Raw genomic sequence first — 8,003 nt, 5'->3', positions numbered from 1 at the left:
TGTGTATTCTTGCCACCTGTTCTTAATATCTTCTGCTTCTGTTAGGTCCATACCATTTCTTTTCTTTTTTTTTTTTTTAAACGTATATATTTTAATTGGAGGCTAATTACTTTAAAATATTGTATTGGTTTTGCCATACATCAACATAAATCCGCCATGGGTGTTGCATGAAATATTCCCTTGGTATCTCTAATTTTCTTGAAGAGATCTCTAGTCTTTAGCATTCTGCTGTTTTCCTCTATTTCTTTGCATTGATCACTGAGGAAGGCTTTCTTACCTCTTCTTGCTTTTCTTTGGAACTCTGCATTCAGATGCTTATATCTTTCCCTTTCTCCTTTTCTTTTCACTTCTTTTCATACCTATTTGTAAGGCCTCCCCAGACAGCCATTTTGCTTTTTTGCATTTCTTTTCCATGGGGATGGTCTTGATCCCTGTCTCCTGTACAATGTCACGAACCTCTTCCACTGTATAATCATAAGGAATTTGACTTATTTCATACCTAAATAGTCGAGTGGTTTTCCCTACTTTCTTCAATTTCAGTCTGAATTTGGCAATAAGGATTTTAGTCAGCTCCCAGTCTTGTTTGTGCTGACTGTATAGAAGTTCTCCATCTTTGGCTGCAAAGAATATAATCAATCTGATTTCAGTGTTGACCATCTGGTGATGTCCATATGTAGAGTCTTCTCTTGTGTTGTTGGAAGAGGGTATTTGCTATGAGTAGTGCGTTCTATTGGCAAAACTCTATTAGCCTTTGCCCTGCTTCGTTTTGTATTCCAAGGCCAAATTTGCCTGTTATGCCAGGCGTTTCTTGACTTCCTACGTTTGCATTCCAGTCCCCTATAATGAAAAGGACATTTGAGGCTGGGGTGTTAGTTCTAAAAGGTATTGTAGGTCTTCATAGAACTGTTCAACTTCAGCTTCTTCAGAGTTACTGGTTGGGGCATAGACTTGGATTACTGTGATATTGAATGTTTTGCCTTGGAAATGAACAGAGATCATTCTGTCATTTTTGAGATTGCATCCAAGTGCTTCATTCTGAACTCTTTTTTTGACCATGATGGCTACTCCATTTCTTCTAAGGGATTCCTGACCACAGTAGTAGGTATAATGGTCATCTGAGTTAAATTCACCCATTCCAGTCCATTTTAGTTTGTTGATTCCTAGAATCATATATTTACTTAAAATAAAGGTAAACTAGCATCACAAATATATGTGAAAATTATTAAGCATAATATGAACACAAACATATTTATTTGGCTTATACACAGGTTGACTTTAATTCAAGTGGTTTTTCAGTCCCATTGGACTTTTGAATTATATTGAGGGAGAAAGCAGCTTCATAGTTATCAAACTCCTGACTGTTTTTTTCACATTCCTAAGGCTATAGATAAGGGGGTTAAGCATAGGAATCATGCCAGTAAAACACACAGTGGCTACTTTGACCAGAAGCCATGAGCTTTTGGAGTTGGGTACACAATAAAGGAACAGGACAGTCCCATGGAAAATGGTGGCAGTGCTCAGGTGGGAGGCACAGGTGGAGAAGGCTTTTTGGAGTTCACCAGCTGAAGGCATCTTGATGATTGTGAGAACTATGAAAACATAGGAGGTGAGTATAATCAGGAGGCTGCACACACTTCATTGAGTGTAGAAATGATGAAACATGTCAGTTGACTGAAATGGGTGTCAGAACAGGAAGGAGAGACGGTGCAGAATACTCACAGCCAAAGTGATATATGATGTTAGAACTGCAGAAGGACAGCTCCAAAAGAGAACATGTTATTGTCAACACATTCCACCCCATGTGTAGGTTCCAGAGACCAGGAGGCTGCAGAGCTTAGGAGACACAGCAACTGTGTAAAGCAGAGGGTTACAAACAGCCACAAACTGGTCATAGGCCATGACTGCTAGAATGGACATTTCTGGAATCACAAATGCACAGCCAAAGAAAACTGTGCTATGCATCCTTTGAAAGAGATAACTCTGTCTTCCACAACCAAGATGTCTAGGAGTTTGGGTGTAAATACACTGGAAGAACAAATATCCCAAAAGGATAGATGACTAAGGAAAAAGTACACTGGTGTGTGGTGTTTGGGATTGATCCTTATGACCACAGTTATGCCAAGGTTCCCCAATAGAGTGACTGTGTAAATGGTCAAGAACACCAGGAAAAAGGGTGCCTGGAGGCGCAGGTGTTTTGAGAAGCCCAAAAGGATGAATATGGTCACAGGGCTCTGATTTCCTTAGTTCAGTACCATGGATCTTGATTTAAAAGATAAAAGTAAACAAGAATTAAAATTTATCAGTGGAACATAAGAAGGTGGAGTGAAAGAAACTGAAGATAGCCCAAACTAAGCTAGTGAAGGCAGTGTGATCAGTGTATACCCAGGAATGTTCCAAAGTGTCAGATTGGTCTTTACTTGACAAATTAAGTGAATTTGATTATGGTAAATTAGCTTTATCCATAAGAACTTCAGTTTCCTTACCTAGAAAACAAGAAAGAATAGTATTTATCAATAGTAGTACTTTATATAAATGATTCCTAAATAAATATGATGCATTAAATATCCCCAAGATAGAATATAATTATATGAGAACACAGGCTACATAGAAGGAAATCAGAAAAAAAAATAACTAAACAAATCATTGATTGGATTATGGCAGCTGTATGATAACAGTACAATTGCCCTGGGAAAGATTAAACAATTTTAATACATAAAGAAAAATATAATAGGAAATTTCACTGGGGTTAAACATATAACTGCACATGCACAATGGTCCTGGGATTAATAAAAGTAGAATTTAGCCTGTATATTACTATTTTCAGTTCATATAGTTTTCCTCTGCCAAAAATCTGGATCCCATATCCCTCAGATCAGAGTGAAAGGATGATCCTAGGTTAAATCAACTCATCAAATGCCAGATATTCTTGGTGTATTTTTATGATGTATTCCTTGCTAACACTAATATGCTGCATACACATTTTGTATCAAAATGGAAATTTTGGTTTAAATGTTTCCAGTCCTTTAATCAGAAAGTTGATGATTCTTGCAAAATATAGTTAATAATTATAGCAAGAAATATAATCTGTTATTTTTGCAACAGTCAAGAAATTGCAGAATGAGAATGAACACATCTTGAGTAATAGGCAGTCCTAGAAATTATACTACAGGATGGTGTTTTAATTTGTTTTATATCTAATCACCCAAGCCTAGGGACTCAAACCCTGAAGAATTCTTACAGAGTTTATTGTCATGAGCTATAGACAGAATAATGGAGAAGGAAATGGCAACCCACTCCAGTATTCTTGCCTGGAGAATCCCATGGACAGAAGAGCCTGGCAGGCTACAATCCATGGGGTCGCAAAGAGTCGGACACAACTGAGCTACTAACATACGCACATATAGAATAACTAAAGGGAAATTCCTCTTCCATAATTTACAATATGATTTCTTTTGTCATTTACCTATTGCTGATATTTTTTTATTTTATTTTTTTAAATTTAATTTTATTTTTAAACTTTACATAATTGTATTAGTTTTGCCAAATATCAAAATGAATCTGCCACAGGTATACATGTGTTAATAACTCACTTCCATACATAGGCTGTGTTTGTGTGCGCTAGTTCACTTCAGCCATGTTGGGCTCTTTGTGACCCCATGGACTGTAGCCCATCAGGCTCCTCTGTCCATGGAATTCTCCAGGCAAGAATACTGGAGCAGGTTGTCATGCCCTCATCCAGGGGATCTTCCTGACCCAGGAGCTGAAGCCTTGTCTCTTTATGTCTCCTGCATTGGCAGAAGGGTTCTTTATTCTAGTGCCACCTGGGAAGAACATACAGAGGCTATACTTCTTAAAATCATGAAAAATTACTTTAGTATATTTTACAATGAACCTAACCCAAATTATAGCTGATGCAATGTGCTTTTTAGTCTTATATATCTCTACATATATTGATATGGAAACACAGTTAACATTACAGTATACAAAACACAATATTATACTATACATATTTTAGCATTTAGCCAGTTAGGCTTATTGTTTGTCATGCCTTGAATATGAGTGCCATCAGCTATGGGTTGGTAGAGGGGAGATTGATTAGGTGTCATGATCCTGGCATGGACAGCAAGGAGATGCAACCAGTCCATCCTAAAGGAAATCAGTCTTCAGTATTCATTGGAAGGACTGATGCTGAAGCTGAAACTCCAATACTTTGGCCACCTGATGCAAAGAGCTGACTCATTGGAAAAGTCCCTGATGTTGGGAAAGATTGAAGGCAGGAAGAGAAGGGGATGACAGAGGATGAGTTAGTTGGATGGTATCACCAACTCAATGGGCATGAGTTTGAGTAAGCTCTGGGAGTTGGTGATGGACAGGGAAGCCTGGTGTTCTGCAGTCCATGGGGTCATAAAGAGGCAAAAACAACTGAGCAAATGAACTGACTGACTGATGATAGATCCAGATATATTTCTGTACTACAGTCATAGAGGTCATAGCACTAATATTTTTAATTAATTCATGTGATCCCTGCACCTACTCCTTTATGTCACACATCAGGAAAGAAAGAGGCTGTATAAAATACTGACCCAATAAAATGATACTACATAGTTTCTTTGGAGGAGGAAATTGCAACAACTCCAGTATTCTTTCCTGGAAAATTCCATGGGCAGAGGAGCCTGGTGGCCTACAGTCTAGGGGATCTCAAAAAGTCAGACACAACTGAACATACACATTCACACACACACACACACACACAGATGCACACACATGCATAGTTTCCTGTGTAGGAAATCTTGATATACACATATATAGGGGCATTGGAAAACAAAGATTACACAAATTATTCAGTGATTGACAATTCTGGTGCAGCTAATTTTGGAAGATTTAGCCAAATGGGTAACCTACAACTCAGCAGCTAATTGAGGTTCCCATTTACAAGTGTAAGCTATTTTTAATATGTGAGGGTGAAGAAATAAAGAAAATATCTGCTTACTTGTTTGAGAATTTATTGTCAACCACATCAATACAGTTGGCCTGATATTTTAACTGAAGATTTGTCAGGGATTGAATTGCTAAATATGCTGGTAAATCCAACCAAAGGAGCATTTTAAAAGTGAATCACTTGTATACCCATGGCTGATACATGTGAATGTATGGCAAAAAACCACTACTATATTGTAAGGTAATTAGCCTCCAGTTAAAATAAATAAATTAATTTACAAAAACAAAACAAAACAAAACCAGAATCCCTTGAAATATAAGGTTTTCAGTTTTTTACTTTTTTGCTATTTTACAGATTTTTTAGTATGCTTTTTATTAGTAAGTCAAATATAAATGATAAAGATATCTGGAAGAAACACAAGCGGGAATCAAGATTGCCAGGAGAAATATCAATAACCTCAGATATGCAGATGACTCCACCATTATGGCAGAAAGTGAAGAGGAACTAAAAAGCCTCTTGATGTAAGTGAAAGTGGAGAGTGAAAAAGTTGGCTTAAAGCTCAACATTCAGAAAACAAAGATCATGGCATCTGGTCCCATCACTTCATGGGAAATAGATGGGGAAACAGTGGAATCAGTGTCAGATTTTATTTTTCCTGGGCTCCAAAATCACTGCAGATGGTGACTGCAGCCATGAAATTAAAAGATGCTTACTCCTTGGAAGGAAAGTTATGGCCAATCTAGATAGCATATTCAAAAGCAGAGACATTACTTTGCCAACAAAGGTCCGTCTAGTCAAGGCTATGTTTTTTCCTGTGGTCATGTATGGATGTGAGAGTTGGACTGTGAAGAAGGCTGAGAGCTGAAGAATTGATGCTTTTGAACTGTGGTGTTGGAGAAAACTCTTGAGAGTCCCTTGGACTGCAAGGAGATCCAACTAGTCCATTCTGAAGGAGATCATCCCTGGGATTTCTTTGGAGGGAATGATGCCGAAGCTGAAACTCCAGTACTTTGGCCACCTCATGCGAAGAGTTGACTCATTGGAAAGACTCTGATGCTGGGAGGGATTGGGGGCAGGAGGAGAAGGGGGTGACAGAGGATGAGATGGCTGGATGGCATCACTGACTCGATGGACATTGGTCTGGGTGAACTCCAGGAGTTGGTGATGGACAGGGAGGCCTGGCATGCTGCGATTCATGGGGTCGTTGAGTCGGACATGACTGAGAGACTGAACTGAACTGAACTGAACTGAAAGACAGCTGAAGTCCATGTAGACCAAAAATAATTAGTGCAACAAGTTTATTAATTCTATAAAGTATTACTCTGTAATTTTAAATTCCTTTCTTCCAAATTGTGTTCAGAATTTCATGCTAGTTTTAGTTAAAGCAAGCACTGTGTATATGATACGAATTTGTTTCTTTTTAAAAATATTTATTTATTTATTTTTGGCTCATGGCTCCAGAACACAGGCTCGGTAGTCATGGTGCACAGGCTCAGTTGCCGTGTGACATATGGGATCTTCCCAGACCAGGCATGGAAACAGTGTTTTTATTCTCCAATATGTAGTTTAGTTAAAGCTTGAAGACTTTAATTTCATAAGCTTTGACAGTGCTTCTAGATAGAGAAGCCCAGATTGTGCATGCTCCCACAGAAAGGTTGGGATTGCATTATGTAAACACATTTTAAAAAATATATGTCTTAATTATTTGTGATGTGGCATCTTTTTTGTTAAAAAACAGAAACTTCAAATTCAGGTTTAAAGATTTGTGAATGAGGTAAGTGCCAAATACTCATTAAATAATAAATGACTAAATGGTTTTATTTTCAGAATTAGTTATATTTTAAATAACTAAAACAAGTACAGTGAGAAAGAAAAAAGAAAAATTAGAAGAAAGACAAGTTAAATTAAGGAAAATATTCATCAGGAGATACGCTGAGGTTCAAGAGTCTAGGCTAGAGAGATATTAAAATAAATTGTTAGTGGAACCAGATAGATTGTTGAAAAACGTTTTTGAAAGGAAGAACTATTTCATTTGTCTGACACAAAATCAGACTGTATCCTAACAGACACCAACAGAAAACTGGGGGGAATTATCAAAATAGACTGGAATGCCAACAATATTGCAGAATGCCACAGATCATGTGATAAAATTATTTTATAATGTTGAGGACTATTATAGTCTCTGACACACAGTTTTCCCACTGAGAAATTTAGGGAACTTTCCTAGTGGCTTAATAAAAAATAAGAGGCTTTTAGGGCTACCATAGCATATTTCAACTTCTTTCAAAGTAATTTTGTCAAAGTGTTGATGCCCCAAATTTGCCCCAAATTTTGTAGTTTCCTACAAAATTTGTAAGTTCCCAAGGACAATCAAAAGAACCCATACCTCATTTTCTCCCATTTCCTGTGGTCAGAAGAACTTTCATGACAGACACCCAATTTTCAAGACATTTGATTCAGTGAACACTATATATATTACAGTCATCCACAAAGAATAATTTATAAACCATAATATTACTACAGATCATTGATTATTGGATTCCAATTTTCTATTCATATGATGCTTGGCCTGTTTTTAAGGTTAGATATTGTCCAAGTACCCATCTTTGAAAGTCTTCCAAAAAATTACCACTACTAGCTTGAATTTCTTTGGGAAAAAATAAACCTCACTACAGGGTTATGAAAGGGAATTATTATTTTTTAATATTTAAGAATTGATTAAAAATAAAAAAGAAGATATTGCACAGTAATGATCATGCTGGAAGAGTACCATCTTTAAGACTGGAGGATGCCATGTTAGTAGAATATGGAAGAATGGAGACAGGTATCACAGATGAATAAACTATTTTTTTATAAACTTGAATCATTTTATATTTTTAAACTTTTTACATTTTTTGATTCTGAATTTCTCTTATGTAAGGGCTTCCCTGGTGGCTCAGATGGTAAAGAATTTACCTACAATGCAGGAGACATGGGTTTGATCCCTGGATGAGGAAAGATCACCTGGAGAAAATAATGGCTATCCATTCCAGTGCACTAGCCTGCAGAATCCCATGGGCAGAGG

The 8,003-nt window shown here is 37.1% G+C and overlaps 1 pseudogene; it reads right to left on the bottom strand.

Moving 5' to 3' along the window:
* Window positions 1-1,314: 1,314 nt before the first annotated feature.
* On the bottom strand, window positions 1,315-7,734 carry LOC102390283 (annotated as a pseudogene).
* Window positions 7,735-8,003: the final 269 nt, after the last annotated feature.

The sequence above is a fragment of the Bubalus bubalis genome, chromosome 4, assembly GCF_019923935.1.
Source record: "Bubalus bubalis isolate 160015118507 breed Murrah chromosome 4, NDDB_SH_1, whole genome shotgun sequence".
In the NCBI taxonomy this organism is placed as follows: Eukaryota; Metazoa; Chordata; class Mammalia; order Artiodactyla; family Bovidae; genus Bubalus; species Bubalus bubalis.
The sequence above is the reverse complement of the archived record's forward strand: the minus strand, read 5'-3'. Positions and strand labels throughout refer to the sequence as shown.